Below are 24,197 nucleotides of genomic sequence, written 5' to 3'. Positions count from 1 at the left end.
GAGAATAGCTCTCATGGCGTAAAAGTCATGCATGTGAAAAAGTTCGAATCGCTGATGTATTTATACTTCGACCTCAAGTCATGAATTTTTATGCAATTGCAACAATTTTTAACATGAGGGTCGACCATGTAAGAATGCTTCCACACACCAAATATTTTTGTTCTGAAACTAATACTTTGGAGAATAGCTCTCATGTCGTAAAAGTCATGCATGTGAAAAGTTCGAATCGCTGATGTATTTATACTTCGACCTCAAGTCATGAATTTTTATGCAATTGCAACAATTTTTTAACATGAGGGTCGACCATGTAAGAATGCATCCACACACCAAATATTTTTGTTCTGAAACTAATACTTTGGAGAATAGCTCTCATGGCGTAAAAGTCATGCATGTGAAAAAGTTCGAATCGCTGATGTATTTACACTTCAACCTCAAGTGATGAATTTTTATGCGATTGCAACAATTTTTAACATGAGGGTCGACCATGTAAGAATGCATCCACACACCAAATATTTTTGTTCTGAAACTAATACTTTGGAGAATAGCTCTCATGGCGTAAAAGTCATGCATGTGAAAAAGTTCGAATCGCTGATGTATTTACACTTCAACCTCAAGTCATGAATTTTTATGCGATTGCAACAATTTTTAACATGAGAGTCGACCATGTAAGAATGCATCCACACACCAAATATTTTTGTTCTGAAACTAATACTTTGGAGAATAGCTCTCATGGCGTAAAAGTCATGCATGTGAAAAAGTTCGAATCGCTGATGTATTTATACTTCGACCTCAAGTCATGATTTTTTATGCGATTGCAACAATTTTTAACATGAGGGTCGACCATGTAAGAATGCATCCACACACCAAATATTTTTGTTCTGAAACTAATACTTTGGAGAATAGCTCTCATGGCGTAAAAGTCATGCATGTGAAAAAGTTCGAATCGCTGATGTATTTATACTTCGACCTCAAGTCATGAATTTTTATGCAATTGCAACAATTTGTTTCATGAGGGTCGACCAGGTAAGAATGCATCCACACACCAAATATTTTTGTTCTGAAACTAATACTTTGGAGAATAGCTCTCATGGCGTAAAAGTCATGCATGTGAAAAAGTTCGAATCGCTGATGTATTTATACTTCAACCTCAAGTCATGAATTTTTATGCAATTGCCCCAAATTTTCTCATGACGGTCGACCATGTAAGAATGCATCCACACACCAAATATTTTTGTTCTGAAACTAATACTTTGGAGAATAGCTCTCATGGCGTAAAAGTCATGCATGTGAAAAAGTTCGAATCGCTGATGCATTTATACTTCAACCTCAAGTCATGAATTTTTATGCAATTGCAACAATTTTTAACATGAGGGTCGACCATGTAAGAATGCATCCACACACCAAATATTTTTGTTCTGAAACTAATACTTTGGAGAATAGCTCTCATGGCGTAAAAGTCATGCATGTGAAAAAGTTCGAATCGCTGATGTATTTACACTTCAACCTCAAGTCATGAATTTTTATGCGATTGCAACAATTTTTAACATGAGGGTCGACCATGTAAGAATGCATCCACACACCAAATATTTTTGTTCTGAAACTAATACTTTGGAGAATAGCTCTCATGGCGTAAAAGTCATGCATGTGAAAAAGTTCGAATCGCTGATGTATTTACACTTCAACCTCAAGTCATGAATTTTTATGCGATTGCAACAATTTTTAACATGAGGGTCGACCATGTAAGAATGCATCCACACACCAAATATTTTTGTTCTGAAACTAATACTTTGGAGAATAGCTCTCATGGCGTAAAAGTCATGCATGTGAAAAAGTTCGAATCGCTGATGTATTTATACTTCAACCTCAAGTCATGAATTTTTATGCGATTGCAACAATTTTTAACATGAGGGTCGACCAGGTAAGAATGCATCCACACACCAAATATTTTTGTTCTGAGACTAATACTTTGGAGAATAGCTCTCATGGCGTAAAAGTCATGCATGTGAAAAAGTTCGAATCGCTGATGCATTTATACTTCAACCTCAAGTCATGAATTTTTATGCAATTGCAACAATTTTTAACATGAGGGTCGACCATGTAAGAATGCATCCACACACCAAATATTTTTGTTCTGAAACTAATACTTTGGAGAATAGCTCTCATGGCGTAAAAGTCATGCATGTGAAAAAGTTCGAATCGCTGATGTATTTACACTTCAACCTCAAGTCATGAATTTTTATGCGATTGCAACAATTTTTAACATGAGGGTCGACCATGTAAGAATGCATCCACACACCAAATATTTTTGTTCTGAAACTAATACTTTGGAGAATAGCTCTCATGGCGTAAAAGTCATGCATGTGAAAAAGTTCGAATCGCTGATGCATTTATACTTCAACCTCAAGTCATGAATTTTTATGCAATTGCAACAATTTTTAACATGAGGGTCGACCATGTAAGAATGCATCCACACACCAAATATTTTTGTTCTGAAACTAATACTTTGGAGAATAGCAATCATGGCGTAAAAGTCATGCATGTGAAAAAGTTCGAATCGCTGATGTATTTACACTTCAACCTCAAGTCATGAATTTTTATGCGATTGCAACAATTTTTAACATGAGGGTCGACCATGTAAGAATGCATCCACACACCAAATATTTTTGTTCTGAAACTAATACTTTGGAGAATAGCTCTCATGGCGTAAAAGTCATGCATGTGAAAAAGTTCGAATCGCTGATGTATTTATACTTCGACCTCAAGTCATGAATTTTTATGCGATTGCAACAATTTTTAACATGAGGGTCGACCAGGTAAGAATGCATCCACACACCAAATATTTTTGTTCTGAAACTAATACTTTGGAGAATAGCTCTCATGGCGTAAAAGTCATGCATGTGAAAAAGTTCGAATCGCTGATGTATTTATACTTCGACCTCAAGTCATGAATTTTTATGCAATTGCAACAATTTGTTTCGTGAGGGTCGACCAGGTAAGAATGCATCCACACACCAAATATTTTTGTTCTGAAACTAATACTTTGGAGAATAGCTCTCATGGCGTAAAAGTCATGCATGTGAAAAAGTTCGAATCGCTGATGTATTTATACTTCAACCTCAAGTCATGAATTTTTATGCAATTGCCCCAAATTTTCTCATGAGGGTCGACCATGTAAGAATGCATCCACACACCAAATATTTTTGTTCTGAAACTAATACTTTGGAGAATAGCTCTCATGGCGTAAAAGTCATGCATGTGAAAAAGTTCGAATCGTTGATGTATTTATACTTCGACCTCAAGTCTTGAATGTTTATGCAATTGCAACAATTTTCTCATGAGGGTCGACCATGTAAGAATGCATCCACACACCAAATATTTTTGTTCTGAAACTAATACTTTGGAGAATAGCTCTCATGGCGTAAAAGTCATGCATGTGAAAAAGTTCGAATCGCTGATGTATTTATACTTCGACCTCAAGTCATGAATTTTTATGCAATTGCAACAATTTTTAACATGAGGGTCGACCATGTAAGAATGCTTCCACACACCAAATATTTTTGTTCTGAAACTAATACTTTGGAGAATAGCTCTCATGTCGTAAAAGTCATGCATGTGAAAAGTTCGAATCGCTGATGTATTTATACTTCGACCTCAAGTCATGAATTTTTATGCAATTGCAACAATTTTTTAACATGAGGGTCGACCATGTAAGAATGCATCCACACACCAAATATTTTTGTTCTGAAACTAATACTTTGGAGAATAGCAATCATGGCGTAAAAGTCATGCATGTGAAAAAGTTCGAATCGCTGATGTATTTACTCTTGAACCTCAAGTCATGAATTTTTATGCGATTGCAACAATTTTTAACATGAGGGTCGACCATGTAAGAATGCATCCACACACCAAATATTTTTGTTCTGAAACTAATACTTTGGAGAATAGCAATCATGGCGTAAAAGTCATGCATGTGAAAAAGTTCGAATCGCTGATGTATTTATACTTCGACCTCAAGTCATGAATTTTTATGCGATTGCAACAATTTTTAACATGAGGGTCGACCATGTAAGAATGCATCCACACACCAAATATTTTTGTTCTGAAACTAATACTTTGGAGAATAGCTCTCATGGCGTAAAAGTCATGCATGTGAAAAAGTTCGAATCGCTGATGTATTTACTCTTCAACCTCAAGTCATGAATTTTTATGCGATTGCAACAATTTTTAACATGAGGGTCGACCATGTAAGAATGCATCCACACACCAAATATTTTTGTTCTGAAACTAATACTTTGGAGAATAGCTCTCATGGCGTAAAAGTCATGCATGTGAAAAAGTTCGAATCGCTGATGTATTTATACTTCAGTCTCAAGTCATGAATTTTTATGCAATTGCCCCAAATTTTCTCATGAGGGTCGACCATGTAAGAATGCATCCACACACCAAATATTTTTTGTTCTGAAACTAATACTTTGGAGAATAGCTCTCATGGCGTAAAAGTCATGCATGTGAAAAAGTTCGAATCGTTGATGTATTTATACTTCGACCTCAAGTCATGAATTTTTATGCGATTGCAACAATTTTTAACATGAGGGTCGACCATGTAAGAATGCATCCACACACAAAATATTTTTGTTCTGAAACTAATACTTTGGAGAATAGCTCTCACGGCGTAAAAGTCATGCATGTGAAAAAGTTCGAATCGCTGATGCATTTATACTTCAACCTCAAGTCATGAATTTTTATGCAATTGCAACAATTTTTAACATGAGGGTCGACCATGTAAGAATGCATCCACACACCAAATATTTTTGTTCTGAAACTAATACTTTGGAGAATAGCTCTCATGGCGTAAAAGTCATGCATGTGAAAAAGTTCGAATCGCTGATGTATTTACACTTCAACCTCAAGTCATGAATTTTTATGCGATTGCAACAATTTTTAACATGAGGGTCGACCATGTAAGAATGCATCCACACACCAAATATTTTTGTTCTGAAACTAATACTTTGGAGAATAGCTCTCATGGCGTAAAAGTCATGCATGTGAAAAAGTTCGAATCGTTGATGTATTTATACTCCGACCTCAAGTCATGAATTTTTATGCGATTGCAACAATTTTTAACATGAGGGTCGACCATGTAAGAATGCATCCACACACCAAATATTTTTGTTCTGAAACTAATACTTTGGAGAATAGCTCTCATGGCGTAAAAGTCATGCATGTGAAAAAGTTCGAATCGCTGATGTATTTACTCTTCAACCTCAAGTCATGAATTTTTATGCGATTGCAACAATTTTTAACATGAGGGTCGACCATGTAAGAATGCATCCACACACCAAATATTTTTGTTCTGAAACTAATACTTTGGAGAATAGCTCTCATGTCGTAAAAGTCATCCATGTGAAAAAGTTCGAATCGCTGATGTATTTATACTTCGACCTCAAGTCATGAATTTTTATGCGATTGCAACAATTTTTAACATGAGGGTCGACCATGTAAGAATGCATCCACACACCAAATATTTTTGTTCTGAAACTAATACTTTGGAGAATAGCTCTCATGGCGTAAAAGTCATGCATGTGAAAAAGTTCGAATCGTTGATGTATTTATACTTCAACCTCAAGTCATGAATTTTTATGCGATTGCAACAATTTTTAACATGAGGGTCGACCATGTAAGAATGCTTCCACACACCAAATATTTTTGTTCTGAAACTAATACTTTGGAGAATAGCAATCATGGCGTAAAAGTCATGCATGTGAAAAAGTTCGAATCGCTGATATATTTATACTTCGACCTCAAGTCATGAATTTTTATGCGATTGCAACAATTTTTCTCATGAGGGTCGACCATGTAAGAATGCATCCACACACCAAATATTTTTTGTTCTGAAACTAATACTTTGGAGAATAGCTCTCATGGCGTAAAAGTCATGCATGTGAAAAAGTTCGAATCGCTGATGTATTTATACTTCAACCTCAAGTCATGAATTTTTATGCAATTGCCCCAAATTTTCTCATGAGGGTCGACCATGTAAGAATGCATCCACACACCAAATATTTTTTGTTCTGAAACTAATACTTTGGAGAATAGCTCTCATGGCGTAAAAGTCATGCATGTGAAAAAGTTCGAATCGTTGATGTATTTATACTTCGACCTCAAGTCATGAATTTTTATGCGATTGCAACAATTTTTAACATGAGGGTCGACCATGTAAGAATGCATCCACACACAAAATATTTTTGTTCTGAAACTAATACTTTGGAGAATAGCTCTCACGGCGTAAAAGTCATGCATGTGAAAAAGTTCGAATCGCTGATGCATTTATACTTCAACCTCAAGTCATGAATTTTTATGCAATTGCAACAATTTTTAACATGAGGGTCGACCATGTAAGAATGCATCCACACACCAAATATTTTTGTTCTGAAACTAATACTTTGGAGAATAGCTCTCATGGCGTAAAAGTCATGCATGTGAAAAAGTTCGAATCGCTGATGTATTTACACTTCAACCTCAAGTCATGAATTTTTATGCGATTGCAACAATTTTTAACATGAGGGTCGACCATGTAAGAATGCATCCACACACCAAATATTTTTGTTCTGAAACTAATACTTTGGAGAATAGCTCTCATGGCGTAAAAGTCATGCATGTGAAAAAGTTCGAATCGTTGATGTATTTTTACTTCGACCTCAAGTCATGAATTTTTATGCGATTGCAACAATTTTTAACATGAGGGTCGACCATGTAAGAATGCATCCACACACCAAATATTTTTGTTCTGAAACTAATACTTTGGAGAATAGCAATCATGGCGTAAAAGTCATGCATGTGAAAAAGTTCGAATCGCTGATGTATTTACTCTTCAACCTCAAGTCATGAATTTTTATGCGATTGCAACAATTTTTAACATGAGGGTCGACCATGTAAGAATGCATCCACACACCAAATATTTTTGTTCTGAAACTAATACTTTGGAGAATAGCTCTCATGTCGTAAAAGTCATGCATGTGAAAAAGTTCGAATCGCTGATGTATTTATACTTCGACCTCAAGTCATGAATTTTTATGCGATTGCAACAATTTTTAACATGAGGGTCGACCATGTAAGAATGCATCCACACACCAAATATTTTTGTTCTGAAACTAATACTTTGGAGAATAGCAATCATGGCGTAAAAGTCATGCATGTGAAAAAGTTCGAATCGCTGATGTATTTACTCTTCAACCTCAAGTCATGAATTTTTATGCGATTGCAACAATTTTTAACATGAGGGTCGACCATGTAAGAATGCATCCACACACCAAATATTTTTGTTCTGAAACTAATACTTTGGAGAATAGCTCTCATGGCGTAAAAGTCATGCATGTGAAAAAGTTCGAATCGTTGATGTATTTATACTTCAACCTCAAGTCATGAATTTTTATGCGATTGCAACAATTTTTAACATGAGGGTCGACCATGTAAGAATGCTTCCACACACCAAATATTTTTGTTCTGAAACTAATACTTTGGAGAATAGCAATCATGGCGTAAAAGTCATGCATGTGAAAAAGTTCGAATCGCTGATATATTTATACTTCGACCTCAAGTCATGAATTTTTATGCAATTGCAACAATTTTTCTCATGAGGGTCGACCATGTAAGAATGCATCCACACACCAAATATTTTTTGTTCTGAAACTAATACTTTGGAGAATAGCTCTCATGGCGTAAAAGTCATGCATGTGAAAAAGTTCGAATCGCTGATGTATTTATACTTCAACCTCAAGTCATGAATTTTTATGCGATTGCAACAATTTTTAACATGAGGGTCGACCATGTAAGAATGCATCCACACACCAAATATTTTTGTTCTGAAACTAATACTTTGGAGAATAGCTCTCATGGCGTAAAAGTCATGCATGTGAAAAAGTTCGAATCGCTGATGTATTTATACTTCGACCTCAAGTCATGAATTTTTATGCAATTGCAACAATTTTTTTCATGAGGGTCGACCAGGTAAGAATGCATCCACACACCAAATATTTTTGTTCTGAAACTAATACTTTGGAGAATAGCTCTCATGGCGTAAAAGTCATGCATGTGAAAAAGTTCGAATCGCTGATGCATTTATACTTCAACCTCAAGTCATGAATTTTTATGCAATTGCAACAATTTTTAACATGAGGGTCGACCATGTAAGAATGCATCCACACACCAAATATTTTTGTTCTGAAACTAATACTTTGGAGAATAGCTCTCATGGCGTAAAAGTCATGCATGTGAAAAAGTTCGAATCGCTGATGTATTTATACTTCAACCTCAAGTCATGAATTTTTATGCGATTGCAACAATTTTTAACATGAGGGTCGACCATGTAAGAATGCATCCACACACCAAATATTTTTGTTCTGAAACTAATACTTTGGAGAATAGCTCTCATGGCGTAAAAGTCATGCATGTGAAAAAGTTCGAATCGCTGATGTATTTATACTTCGACCTCAAGTCATGAATTTTTATGCAATTGCAACAATTTTTTTCATGAGGGTCGACCAGGTAAGAATGCATCCACACACCAAATATTTTTGTTCTGAAACTAATACTTTGGAGAATAGCTCTCATGGCGTAAAAGTCATGCATGTGAAAAAGTTCGAATCGCTGATGCATTTATACTTCAACCTCAAGTCATGAATTTTTATGCAATTGCAACAATTTTTAACATGAGGGTCGACCATGTAAGAATGCATCCACACACCAAATATTTTTGTTCTGAAACTAATACTTTGGAGAATAGCTCTCATGGCGTAAAAGTCATGCATGTGAAAAAGTTCGAATCGCTGATGTATTTACACTTCAACCTCAAGTCATGAATTTTTATGCGATTGCAACAATTTTTAATATGAGGGTCGACCATGTAAGAATGCATCCACACACCAAATATTTTTGTTCTGAAACTAATACTTTGGAGAATAGCTCTCATGGCGTAAAAGTCATGCATGTGAAAAAGTTCGAATCGCTGATGCATTTATACTTCAACCTCAAGTCATGAATTTTTATGCGATTGCAACAATTTTTAACATGAGGGTCGACCATGTAAGAATGCATCCACACACCAAATATTTTTGTTCTGAAACTAATACTTTGGAGAATAGCTCTCATGGCGTAAAAGTCATGCATGTGAAAAAGTTCGAATCGCTGATGTATTTATACTTCAACCTCAAGTCATGAATTTTTATGCGATTGCAACAATTTTTAACATGAGGGTCGACCATGTAAGAATGCATCCACACACCAAATATTTTTGTTCTGAAACTAATACTTTGGAGAATAGCTCTCATGGCGTAAAAGTCATGCATGTGAAAAAGTTCGAATCGCTGATGTATTTATACTTCGACCTCAAGTCATGAATGTTTATGCAATTGCAACAATTTTTTTCATGAGGGTCGACCAGGTAAGAATGCATCCACACACCAAATATTTTTGTTCTGAAACTAATACTTTGGAGAATAGCTCTCATGGCGTAAAAGTCATGCATGTGAAAAAGTTCGAATCGCTGATGCATTTATACTTCAACCTCAAGTCATGAATTTTTATGCAATTGCAACAATTTTTAACATGAGGGTCGACCATGTAAGAATGCATCCACACACCAAATATTTTTGTTCTGAAACTAATACTTTGGAGAATAGCTCTCATGGCGTAAAAGTCATGCATGTGAAAAAGTTCGAATCGCTGATGTATTTACACTTCAACCTCAAGTCATGAATTTTTATGCGATTGCAACAATTTTTAACATGAGGGTCGACCATGTAAGAATGCATCCACACACCAAATATTTTTGTTCTGAAACTAATACTTTGGAGAATAGCTCTCATGGCGTAAAAGTCATGCATGTGAAAAAGTTCGAATCGCTGATGCATTTATACTTCAACCTCAAGTCATGAATTTTTATGCGATTGCAACAATTTTTAACATGAGGGTCGACCATGTAAGAATGCATCCACACACCAAATATTTTTGTTCTGGATACTTTGGAGAATAGCTCTCATGGCGTAAAAGTCATGCATGTGAAAAAGTTCGAATCGCTGATGTATTTATACTTCAACCTCAAGTCATGAATTTTTATGCGATTGCAACAATTTTTAACATGAGGGTCGACCATGTAAGAATGCATCCACACACCAAATATTTTTGTTCTGAAACTAATACTTTGGAGAATAGCTCTCATGGCGTAAAAGTCATGCATGTGAAAAAGTTCGAATCGCTGATGTATTTACACTTCAACCTCAAGTCATGAATTTTTATGCGATTGCAACAATTTTTAACATGAGGGTCGACCATGTAAGAATGCATCCACACACAAAATATTTTTGTTCTGAAACTAATACTTTGGAGAATAGCTCTCATGGCGTAAAAGTCATGCATGTGAAAAAGTTCGAATCGCTGATGTATTTATACTTCGACCTCAAGTCATGAATTTTTATGCGATTGCAACAATTTTTAACATGAGGGTCGACCATGTAAGAATGCATCCACACACCAAATATTTTTGTTCTGAAACTAATACTTTGGAGAATAGCTCTCATGGCGTAAAAGTCATGCATGTGAAAAAGTTCGAATCGTTGATGTATTTATACTTCGACCTCAAGTCATGAATTTTTATGCGATTGCAACAATTTTTAACATGAGGGTCGACCATGTAAGAATGCATCCACATACCAAATATGTTTGTTCTGAAACTAATACTTTGGAGAATAGCTCTCATGGCGTAAAAGTCATGCATGTGAAAAAGTTCGAATCGCTGATGTATTTATACTTCGACCTCAAGTCATGAATTTTTATGCGATTGCAACAATTTGTTTCATGAGGGTCGACCAGGTAAGAATGCATCCACACACCAAATATTTTTGTTCTGAAACTAATACTTTGGAGAATAGCTCTCATGGCGTAAAAGTCATGCATGTGAAAAAGTTCGAATCGCTGATGTATTTATACTTCGACCTCAAGTCATGAATTTTTATGCAATTGCAACAATTTGTTTCATGAGGGTCGACCAGGTAAGAATGCATCCACACACCAAATATTTTTGTTCTGAAACTAATACTTTGGAGAATAGCTCTCATGGCGTAAAAGTCATGCATGTGAAAAAGTTCGAATCGCTGATGCATTTATACTTCAACCTCAAGTCATGAATTTTTATGCAATTGCCCCAAATTTTCTCATGAGGGTCGACCATGTAAGAATGCATCCACACACCAAATATTTTTGTTCTGAAACTAATACTTTGGAGAATAGCTCTCATGGCGTAAAAGTCATGCATGTGAAAAAGTTCGAATCGTTGATGTATTTATACTTCGACCTCAAGTCATGAATTTTTATGCGATTGCAACAATTTTTAACATGAGGGTCGACCATGTAAGAATGCATCCACACACCAAATATTTTTGTTCTGAAACTAATACTTTGGAGAATAGCTCTCATGGCGTAAAAGTCATGCATGTGAAAAAGTTCGAATCGCTGATGTATTTATACTTCGACCTCAAGTCATGAATGTTTATGCAATTGCAACAATTTTTTTCATGAGGGTCGACCAGGTAAGAATGCATCCACACACCAAATATTTTTGTTCTGAAACTAATACTTTGGAGAATAGCTCTCATGGCGTAAAAGTCATGCATGTGAAAAAGTTCGAATCGCTGATGTATTTATACTTCAACCTCAAGTCATGAATTTTTATGCAATTGCAACAATTTGTTTCATGAGGGTCGACCAGGTAAGAATGCATCCACACACCAAATATTTTTGTTCTGAAACTAATGCTTTGGAGAATAGCTCTCATGGCGTAAAAGTCATGCATGTGAAAAAGTTCGAATCGCTGATGCATTTATACTTCAACCTCAAGTCATGAATTTTTATGCAATTGCCCCAAATTTTCTCATGAGGGTCGACCATGTAAGAATGCATCCACACACCAAATATTTTTGTTCTGAAACTAATACTTTGGAGAATAGCAATCATGGCGTAAAAGTCATGCATGTGAAAAAGTTCGAATCGTTGATGTATTTATACTTCGACCTCAAGTCATGAATTTTTATGCGATTGCAACAATTTTTAACATGAGGGTCGACCATGTAAGAATGCATACACATACCAAATATTTTTGTTCTGAAACTAATACTTTGGAGAGTAGATCTCATGGCGTAAAAGTCATGCATGTGAAAAAGTTCGAATCGCTGATGTATTTATACTTCGACCTCAAGTCATGAATTTTTATGCAATTGCAACAATTTTTTTCATGAGGATCGACCAGGTAAGAATGCATCCACACACCAAATATTTTTGTTCTGAAACTAATACTTTGGAGAATAGCTCTCATGGCGTAAAAGTCATGCATGTGAAAAAGTTCGAATCGCTGATGTATTTATACTTCAACCTCAAGTCATGAATTTTTATGCGATTGCAACAATTTTTAACATGAGGGTCGACCATGTAAGAATGCATCCACACACCAAATATTTTTGTTCTGAAACTAATACTTTGGAGAATAGCTCTCACGGCTTAAAAGTCATGCATGTGAAAAAGTTCGAATCGCTGATGCATTTATACTTCAACCTCAAGTCATGAATTTTTATGCAATTGCAACAATTTTTAACATGAGGGTCGACCATGTAAGAATGCATCCACACACCAAATATTTTTGTTCTGAAACTAATACTTTGGAGAATAGCTCTCATGGCGTAAAAGTCATGCATGTGAAAAAGTTCGAATCGCTGATGTATTTACACTTCAACCTCAAGTCATGAATTTTTATGCGATTGCAACAATTTTTAACATGAGGGTCGACCATGTAAGAATGCATCCACACACCAAATATTTTTGTTCTGAAACTAATACTTTGGAGAATAGCTCTCATGGCGTAAAAGTCATGCATGTGAAAAAGTTCGAATCGCTGATGCATTTATACTTCAACCTCAAGTCATGAATTTTTATGCAATTGCCCCAAATTTTCTCATGAGGGTCGACCATGTAAGAATGCATCCACACACCAAATATTTTTGTTCTGAAACTAATACTTTGGAGAATAGCAATCATGGCGTAAAAGTCATGCATGTGAAAAAGTTCGAATCGTTGATGTATTTATACTTCAACCTCAAGTCATGAATTTTTATGCGATTGCAACAATTTTTAACATGAGGGTCGACCATGTAAGAATGCATCCACATACCAAATATTTTTGTTCTGAAACTAATACTTTGGAGAGTAGATCTCATGGCGTAAAAGTCATGCATGTGAAAAAGTTCGAATCGCTGATGTATTTATACTTCGACCTCAAGTCATGAATTTTTATGCAATTGCAACAATTTTTTTCAGGAGGATCGACCAGGTAAGAATGCATCCACACACCAAATATTTTTGTTCTGAAACTAATACTTTGGAGAATAGCAATCATGGCGTAAAAGTCATGCATGTGAAAAAGTTCGAATCGCTGATGTATTTACTCTTCAACCTCAAGTCATGAATTTTTATGCGATTGCAACAATTTTTAACATGAGGGTCGACCATGTAAGAATGCATCCACACACCAAATATTTTTGTTCTGAAACTAATACTTTGGAGAATAGCTCTCATGGCGTTAAAGTCATGCATGTGAAAAAGTTCGAATCGTTGATGTATTTATACTTCGACCTCAAGTCATGAATTTTTATGCGATTGCAACAATTTGTTTCATGAGGGTCGACCATGTAAGAATGCATCCACATACCAAATATTTTTGTTCTGAAACTAATACTTTGGAGAATAGCTCTCATGGCGTAAAAGTCATGCATGTGAAAAAGTTCGAATCGCTGATGTATTTATACTTCAACCTCAAGTCATGAATTTTTATGCGATTGCAACAATTTTTAACATGAGGGTCGACCATGTAAGAATGCATCCACACACCAAATATTTTTGTTCTGAAACTAATACTTTGGAGAATAGCTCTCATGGCGTAAAAGTCATGCATGTGAAAAAGTTCGAATCGCTGATGTATTTATACTTCGACCTCAAGTCATGAATTTTTATGCGATTGCAACAATTTTTAACATGAGGGTCGACCAGGTAAGAATGCATCCACACACCAAATATTTTTGTTCTGAAACTAATACTTTGGAGAATAGCTCTGATGGCGTAAAAGTCATGCATGTGAAAAAGTTCGAATCGTTGATGTATTTATACTTCGACCTCAAGTCATGAATTTTTATGCGATTGCAACAATTTTTAACATGAGGGTCGACCATGTAAGAATGCATCCACACACCAAATATTTTTGTTCTGAAACTAATACTTTGGAGAATAGCTCTCATGGCGTAAAAGTCATCCATGTGAAAAAGTTCGAATCGCTGATGTATTTATACTTCAACCTCAAGTCATGAATTTTTATGCGATTGCAACAATTTTTAACATGAGGGTCGACCATGTAAGAATGCATCCACACACCAAATATTTTTGTTCTGAAACTAATACTTTGGAGAATAGCAATCATGGCGTAAAAGTCATGCATGTGAAAAAGTTCGAATCGCTGATGTATTTACTCTTCAACCTCAAGTCATGAATTTTTATGCGATTGCAACAATTTTTAACATGAGGGTCGACCATGTAAGAATGCATCCACACACCAAATATTTTTGTTCTGAAACTAATACTTTGGAGAATAGCTCTCATGGCGTTAAAGTCATGCATGTGAAAAAGTTCGAATCGCTGATGTATTTATACTTCGACCTCAAGTCATGAATTTTTATGCAATTGCAACAATTTTTTTCATGAGGGTCGACCATGTAAGAATGCATCCACACACCAAATATTTTTGTTCTGAAACTAATACTTTGGAGAATAGCTCTCATGGCGTAAAAGTCATGCATGTGAAAAAGTTCGAATCGCTGATGCATTTATACTTCAACCTCAAGTCATGAATTTTTATGCAATTGCAACAATTTTTAACATGAGGGTCGACCATGTAAGAATGCATCCACACACCAAATATTTTTGTTCTGAAACTAATACTTTGGAGAATAGCAATCATGGCGTAAAAGTCATGCATGTGAAAAAGTTCGAATCGTTGATGTATTTATACTTCGACCTCAAGTCATGAATTTTTATGCGATTGCAACAATTTTTAACATAAGGGTCGACCATGTAAGAATGCATCCACACACCAAATATTTTTGTTCTGAAACTAATACTTTGGAGAATAGCTCTCATGGCGTAAAAGTCATGCATGTGAAAAAGTTCGAATCGCTGATATATTTATACTTCGACCTCAAGTCATGAATTTTTATGCGATTGCAACAATTTTTCTCATGAGGGTCCACCATGTAAGAATGCATCCACACACCAAATATTTTTGTTCTGAAACTAATACTTTGGAGAATAGCTCTCATGGCGTAAAAGTCATGCATGTGAAAAAGTTCGAATCGCTGATGTATTTATACTTCAACCTCAAGTCATGAATTTTTATGCGATTGCAACAATTTTTAACATGAGGGTCGACCATGTAAGAATGCATCCACACACCAAATATTTTTGTTCTGAAACTAATACTTTGGAGAATAGCTCTCATGGCGTAAAAGTCATGCATGTGAAAAAGTTCGAATCGCTGATGTATTTATACTTCGACCTCAAGTCATGAATTTTTATGCAATTGCAACAATTTTTTTCATGAGGGTCGACCAGGTAAGAATGCATCCACACACCAAATATTTTTGTTCTGAAACTAATACTTTGGAGAATAGCTCTCATGGCGTAAAAGTCATGCATGTGAAAAAGTTCGAATCGCTGATGCATTTATACTTCAACCTCAAGTCATGAATTTTTATGCAATTGCAACAATTTTTAACATGAGGGTCGACCATGTAAGAATGCATCCACACACCAAATATTTTTGTTCTGAAACTAATACTTTGGAGAATAGCTCTCATGGCGTAAAAGTCATGCATGTGAAAAAGTTCGAATCGCTGATGTATTTACACTTCAACCTCAAGTCATGAATTTTTATGCGATTGCAACAATTTTTAACATGAGGGTCGACCATGTAAGAATGCATCCACACACCAAATATTTTTGTTCTGAAACTAATACTTTGGAGAATAGCTCTCATGGCGTAAAAGTCATGCATGTGAAAAAGTTCGAATCGCTGATGTATTTATACTTCGACCTCAAGTCATGAATTTTTATGCAATTGCAACAATTTTTAACATGAGGGTCGACCAGGTAAGAATGCATCCACACACCAAATATTTTTGTTCTGAAACTAATACTTTGGAGAATAGCTCTCATGGCGTAAAAGTCATGCATGTGAAAAAGTTCGAATCGCTGATGTATTTATACTTCGACCTCAAGTCATGAATTTTTATGCAATTGCAACAATTTGTTTCATGAGGGTCGACCAGGTAAGAATGCATCCACACACCAAATATTTTTGTTCTGAAACTAATACTTTGGAGAATAGCTCTCATGGCGTAAAAGTCATGCATGTGAAAAAGTTCGAATCGCTGATGCATTTATACTTCAACCTCAAGTCATGAATTTTTATGCAATTGCCCCAAATTTTCTCATGAGGGTCGACCATGTAAGAATGCATCCACACACCAAATATTTTTGTTCTGAAACTAATACTTTGGAGAATAGCTCTCATGGCGTAAAAGTCATGCATGTGAAAAAGTTCGAATCGTTGATGTATTTATACTTCAACCTCAAGTCATGAATTTTTATGCGATTGCAACAATTTTTAACATGAGGGTCGACCATGTAAGAATGCATCCACATACCAAATATTTTTGTTCTGAAACTAATACTTTGGAGAATAGCTCTCATGGCGTAAAAGTCATGCATGTGAAAAAGTTCGAATCGCTGATGTATTTACACTTCAACCTCAAGTCATGAATTTTTATGCGATTGCAGCAATTTTTAACATGAGGCTCGACCATGTAAGAATGCATCCACACACCAAATATTTTTGTTCTGAAACTAATACTTTGGAGAATAGCTCTCATGTCGTAAAAGTCATGCATGTGAAAAAGTTCGAATCGCTGATGTATTTATACTTCGACCTCAAGTCATGAATTTTTATGCGATTGCAACAATTTTTAACATGAGGGTCGACCAGGTAAGAATGCATCCACACACCAAATATTTTTGTTCTGAAACTAATACTTTGGAGAATAGCTCTCATGGCGTAAAAGTCATGCATGTGAAAAAGTTCGAATCGCTGATGTATTTATACTTCGACCTCAAGTCATGAATTTTTATGCAATTGCAACAATTTGTTTCATGAGGGTCGACCAGGTAAGAATGCATCCACACACCAAATATTTTTGTTCTGAAACTAATACTTTGGAGAATAGCTCTCATGGCGTAAAAGTCATGCATGTGAAAAAGTTCGAATCGCTGATGCATTTATACTTCAACCTCAAGTCATGAATTTTTATGCAATTGCCCCAAATTTTCTCATGAGGGTCGACCATGTAAGAATGCATCCACACACCAAATATTTTTGTTCTGAAACTAATACTTTGGAGAATAGCTCTCATGGCGTAAAAGTCATGCATGTGAAAAAGTTCGAATCGTTGATGTATTTATACTTCGACCTCAAGTCATGAATTTTTATGCGATTGCAACAATTTTTAACATGAGGGTCGACCATGTAAGAATGCATCCACATACCAAATATTTTTGTTCTGAAACTAATACTTTGGAGAATAGCTCTCATGGCGTAAAAGTCATGCATGTGAAAAAGTTCGAATCGCTGATGTATTTATACTTCGACCTCAAGTCATGAATTTTTATGCAATTGCAACAATTTGTTTCATGAGGGTCGACCAGGTAAGAATGCATCCACACACCAAATATTTTTGTTCTGAAACTAATACTTTGGAGAATAGCTCTCATGGCGTAAAAGTCATGCATGTGAAAAAGTTCGAATCGCTGATGCATTTATACTTCAACCTCAAGTCATGAATTTTTATGCAATTGCCCCAAATTTTCTCATGAGGGTCGACCATGTAAGAATGCATCCACACACCAAATATTTTTGTTCTGAAACTAATACTTTGGAGAATAGCTCTCATGGCGTAAAAGTCATGCATGTGAAAAAGTTCGAATCGTTGATGTATTTATACTTCAACCTCAAGTCATGAATTTTTATGCGATTGCAACAATTTTTAACATGAGGGTCGACCATGTAAGAATGCATCCACATACCAAATATTTTTGTTCTGAAACTAATACTTTGGAGAATAGCTCTCATGGCGTAAAAGTCATGCATGTGAAAAAGTTCGAATCGCTGATGTATTTACACTTCAACCTCAAGTCATGAATTTTTATGCGATTGCAACAATTTTTAACATGAGGCTCGACCATGTAAGAATGCATCCACACACCAAATATTTTTGTTCTGAAACTAATACTTTGGAGAATAGCTCTCATGTCGTAAAAGTCATGCATGTGAAAAAGTTCGAATCGCTGATGTATTTATACTTCGACCTCAAGTCATGAATTTTTATGCGATTGCAACAATTTTTAACATGAGGGTCGACCAGGTAAGAATGCATCCACACACCAAATATTTTTGTTCTGAAACTAATACTTTGGAGAATAGCTCTCATGGCGTAAAAGTCATGCATGTGAAAAAGTTCGAATCGCTGATGTATTTATACTTCGACCTCAAGTCATGAATTTTTATGCAATTGCAACAATTTGTTTCATGAGGGTCGACCAGGTAAGAATGCATCCACACACCAAATATTTTTGTTCTGAAACTAATACTTTGGAGAATAGCTCTCATGGCGTAAAAGTCATGCATGTGAAAAAGTTCGAATCGCTGATGCATTTATACTTCAACCTCAAGTCATGAATTTTTATGCAATTGCCCCAAATTTTCTCATGAGGGTCGACCATGTAAGAATGCATCCACACACCAAATATTTTTGTTCTGAAACTAATACTTTGGAGAATAGCTCTCATGGCGTAAAAGTCATGCATGTGAAAAAGTTCGAATCGTTGATGTATTTATACTTCGACCTCAAGTCATGAATTTTTATGCGATTGCAACAATTTTTAACATGAGGGTCGACCATGTAAGAATGCATCCACATACCAAATATTTTTGTTCTGAAACTAATACTTTGGAGAATAGCTCTCATGGCGTAAAAGTCATGCATGTGAAAAAGTTCGAATCGCTGATGTATTTATACTTCAACCTCAAGTCATGAATTTTTATGCAATTGCAACAATTTTTTTCATGAGGGTCGACCAGGTAAGAATGCATCCACACACCAAATATTTTTGTTCTGAAACTAATACTTTGGAGAATAGCTCTCATGGCGTAAAAGTCATGCATGTGAAAAAGTTCGAATCGCTGATGTATTTATACTTCGACCTCAAGTCATGAATTTTTATGCAATTGCAACAATTTGTTTCATGAGGGTCGACCAGGTAAGAATGCATCCACACACCAAATATTTTTGTTCTGAAACTAATACTTTGGAGAATAGCTCTCATGGCGTAAAAGTCATGCATGTGAAAAAGTTCGAATCGTTGATGTATTTATACTTCAACCTCAAGTCATGAATTTTTATGCGATTGCAACAATTTTTAACATGAGGCTCGACCATGTAAGAATGCATCCACACACCAAATATTTTTGTTCTGAAACTAATACTTTGGAGAATAGCTCTCATGTCGTAAAAGTCATGCATGTGAAAAAGTTCGAATCGCTGATGTATTTATACTTCGACCTCAAGTCATGAATTTTTATGCGATTGCAACAATTTTTAACATGAGGGTCGACCAGGTAAGAATGCATCCACACACCAAATATTTTTGTTCTGAAACTAATACTTTGGAGAATAGCTCTCATGGCGTAAAAGTCATGCATGTGAAAAAGTTCGAATCGCTGATGTATTTATACTTCGACCTCAAGTCATGAATTTTTATGCAATTGCAACAATTTGTTTCATGAGGGTCGACCAGGTAAGAATGCATCCACACACCAAATATTTTTGTTCTGAAACTAATACTTTGGAGAATAGCTCTCATGGCGTAAAAGTCATGCATGTGAAAAAGTTCGAATCGCTGATGCATTTATACTTCAACCTCAAGTCATGAATTTTTATGCAATTGCCCCAAATTTTCTCATGAGGGTCGACCATGTAAGAATGCATCCACACACCAAATATTTTTGTTCTGAAACTAATACTTTGGAGAATAGCTCTCATGGCGTAAAAGTCATGCATGTGAAAAAGTTCGAATCGTTGATGTATTTATACTTCGACCTCAAGTCATGAATTTTTATGCGATTGCAACAATTTTTAACATGAGGGTCGACCATGTAAGAATGCATCCACATACCAAATATTTTTGTTCTGAAACTAATACTTTGGAGAATAGCTCTCATGGCGTAAAAGTCATGCATGTGAAAAAGTTCGAATCGCTGATGTATTTATACTTCGACCTCAAGTCATGAATTTTTATGCAATTGCAACAATTTGTTTCATGAGGGTCGACCAGGTAAGAATGCATCCACACACCAAATATTTTTGTTCTGAAACTAATACTTTGGAGAATAGCTCTCATGGCGTAAAAGTCATGCATGTGAAAAAGTTCGAATCGCTGATGCATTTATACTTCAACCTCAAGTCATGAATTTTTATGCAATTGCCCCAAATTTTCTCATGAGGGTCGACCATGTAAGAATGCATCCACACACCAAATATTTTTGTTCTGAAACTAATACTTTGGAGAATAGCTCTCATGGCGTAAAAGTCATGCATGTGAAAAAGTTCGAATCGTTGATGTATTTATACTTCAACCTCAAGTCATGAATTTTTATGCGATTGCAACAATTTTTAACATGAGGGTCGACCATGTAAGAATGCATCCACATACCAAATATTTTTGTTCTGAAACTAATACTTTGGAGAATAGCTCTCATGGCGTAAAAGTCATGCATGTGAAAAAGTTCGAATCGCTGATGTATTTACACTTCAACCTCAAGTCATGAATTTTTATGCGATTGCAACAATTTTTAACATGAGGCTCGACCATGTAAGAATGCATCCACACACCAAATATTTTTGTTCTGAAACTAATACTTTGGAGAATAGCTCTCATGTCGTAAAAGTCATGCATGTGAAAAAGTTCGAATCGCTGATGTATTTATACTTCGACCTCAAGTCATGAATTTTTATGCGATTGCAACAATTTTTAACATGAGGGTCGACCAGGTAAGAATGCATCCACACACCAAATATTTTTGTTCTGAAACTAATACTTTGGAGAATAGCTCTCATGGCGTAAAAGTCATGCATGTGAAAAAGTTCGAATCGCTGATGTATTTATACTTCGACCTCAAGTCATGAATTTTTATGCAATTGCAACAATTTGTTTCATGAGGGTCGACCAGGTAAGAATGCATCCACACACCAAATATTTTTGTTCTGAAACTAATACTTTGGAGAATAGCTCTCATGGCGTAAAAGTCATGCATGTGAAAAAGTTCGAATCGCTGATGCATTTATACTTCAACCTCAAGTCATGAATTTTTATGCAATTGCCCCAAATTTTCTCATGAGGGTCGACCATGTAAGAATGCATCCACACACCAAATATTTTTGTTCTGAAACTAATACTTTGGAGAATAGCTCTCATGGCGTAAAAGTCATGCATGTGAAAAAGTTCGAATCGTTGATGTATTTATACTTCGACCTCAAGTCATGAATTTTTATGCGATTGCAACAATTTTTAACATGAGGGTCGACCATGTAAGAATGCATCCACATACCAAATATTTTTGTTCTGAAACTAATACTTTGGAGAATAGCTCTCATGGCGTAAAAGTCATGCATGTGAAAAAGTTCGAATCGCTGATGTATTTATACTTCAACCTCAAGTCATGAATTTTTATGCAATTGCAACAATTTTTTTCATGAGGGTCGACCAGGTAAGAATGCATCCACACACCAAATATTTTTGTTCTGAAACTAATACTTTGGAGAATAGCTCTCATGGCGTAAAAGTCATGCATGTGAAAAAGTTCGAATCGCTGATGTATTTATACTTCGACCTCAAGTCATGAATTTTTATGCAATTGCAACAATTTGTTTCATGAGGGTCGACCAGGTAAGAATGCATCCACACACCAAATATTTTTGTTCTGAAACTAATACTTTGGAGAATAGCTCTCATGGCGTAAAAGTCATGCATGTGAAAAAGTTCGAATCGTTGATGTATTTATACTTCAACCTCAAGTCATGAATTTTTATGCGATTGCAACAATTTTTAACATGAGGCTCGACCATGTAAGAATGCATCCACACACCAAATATTTTTGTTCTGAAACTAATACTTTGGAGAATAGCTCTCATGTCGTAAAAGTCATGCATGTGAAAAAGTTCGAATCGCTGATGTATTTATACTTCGACCTCAAGTCATGAATTTTTATGCGATTGCAACAATTTTTAACATGAGGGTCGACCAGGTAAGAATGCATCCACACACCAAATATTTTTGTTCTGAAACTAATACTTTGGAGAATAGCTCTCATGGCGTAAAAGTCATGCATGTGAAAAAGTTCGAATCGCTGATGTATTTATACTTCGACCTCAAGTCATGAATTTTTATGCAATTGCAACAATTTGTTTCATGAGGGTCGACCAGGTAAGTATGCATCCACACACCAAATATTTTTGTTCTGAAACTAATACTTTGGAGAATAGCTCTCATGGCGTAAAAGTCATGCATGTGAAAAAGTTCGAATCGCTGATGCATTTATACTTCAACCTCAAGTCATGAATTTTTATGCAATTGCCCCAAATTTTCTCATCAGGGTCGACCATGTAAGAATGCATCCACACACCAAATATTTTTGTTCTGAAACTAATACTTTGGAGAATAGCTCTCATGGCGTAAAAGTCATGCATGTGAAAAAGTTCGAATCGTTGATGTATTTATACTTCGACCTCAAGTCATGAATTTTTATGCGATTGCAACAATTTTTAACATGAGGGTCGACCATGTAAGAATGCATCCACATACCAAATATTTTTGTTCTGAAACTAATACTTTGGAGAATAGCTCTCATGGCGTAAAAGTCATGCATGTGAAAAAGTTCGAATCGCTGATGTATTTATACTTCGACCTCAAGTCATGAATTTTTATGCAATTGCAACAATTTTTTTCATGAGGGTCGACCAGGTAAGAATGCATCCACACACCAAATATTTTTGTTCTGAAACTAATACTTTGGAGAATAGCTCTCATGGCGTAAAAGTCATGCATGTGAAAAAGTTCGAATCGCTGATGTATTTATACTTCGACCTCAAGTCATGAATTTTTATGCAATTGCAACAATTTGTTTCATGAGGGTCGACCAGGTAAGAATGCATCCACACACCAAATATTTTTGTTCTGAAACTAATACTTTGGAGAATAGCTCTCATGGCGTAAAAGTCATGCATGTGAAAAAGTTCGAATCGCTGATGCATTTATACTTCAACCTCAAGTCATGAATTTTTATGCAATTGCCCCAAATTTTCTCATGAGGGTCGACCATGTAAGAATGCATCCACACACCAAATATTTTTGTTCTGAAACTAATACTTTGGAGAATAGCTCTCATGGCGTAAAAGTCATGCATGTGAAAAAGTTCGAATCGTTGATGTATTTATACTTTGACCTCAAGTCATGAATTTTTATGCGATTGGAACAATTTTTAACATGAGGGTCGACCATGTAAGAATGCATCCACATACCAAATATTTTTGTTCTGAAACTAATACTTTGGAGAGTAGCTCTCATGGCGTAAAAGTCATGCATGTGAAAAAGTTCGAATCGCTGATGTATTTATACTTCGACCTCAAGTCATGAATTTTTATGCAATTGCAACAATTTTTTCCATGAGGGTCGACCAGGTAAGAATGCATCCACACACCAAATATTTTTGTTCTGAAACTAATACTTTGGAGAATAGCTCTCATGGCGTAAAAGTCATGCATGTGAAAAAGTTCGAATCGCTGATGTATTTATACTTCAACCTCAAGTCATGAATTTTTATGCGATTGCAACAATTTTTAACATGAGGGTCGACCATGTAAGAATGCATCCACACACCAAATATTTTTGTTCTGAAACTAATACTTTGGAGAATAGCTCTCATGGCGTAAAAGTCATGCATG

The sequence above is a fragment of the Haliotis cracherodii genome, unplaced genomic scaffold, assembly GCF_022045235.1.
Source record: "Haliotis cracherodii isolate W230 unplaced genomic scaffold, xgHalCrac1.p SCAF_28, whole genome shotgun sequence".
Classification (NCBI taxonomy): domain Eukaryota; kingdom Metazoa; phylum Mollusca; class Gastropoda; order Lepetellida; family Haliotidae; genus Haliotis; species Haliotis cracherodii.
This window is presented reverse-complemented; position numbering follows the sequence as displayed.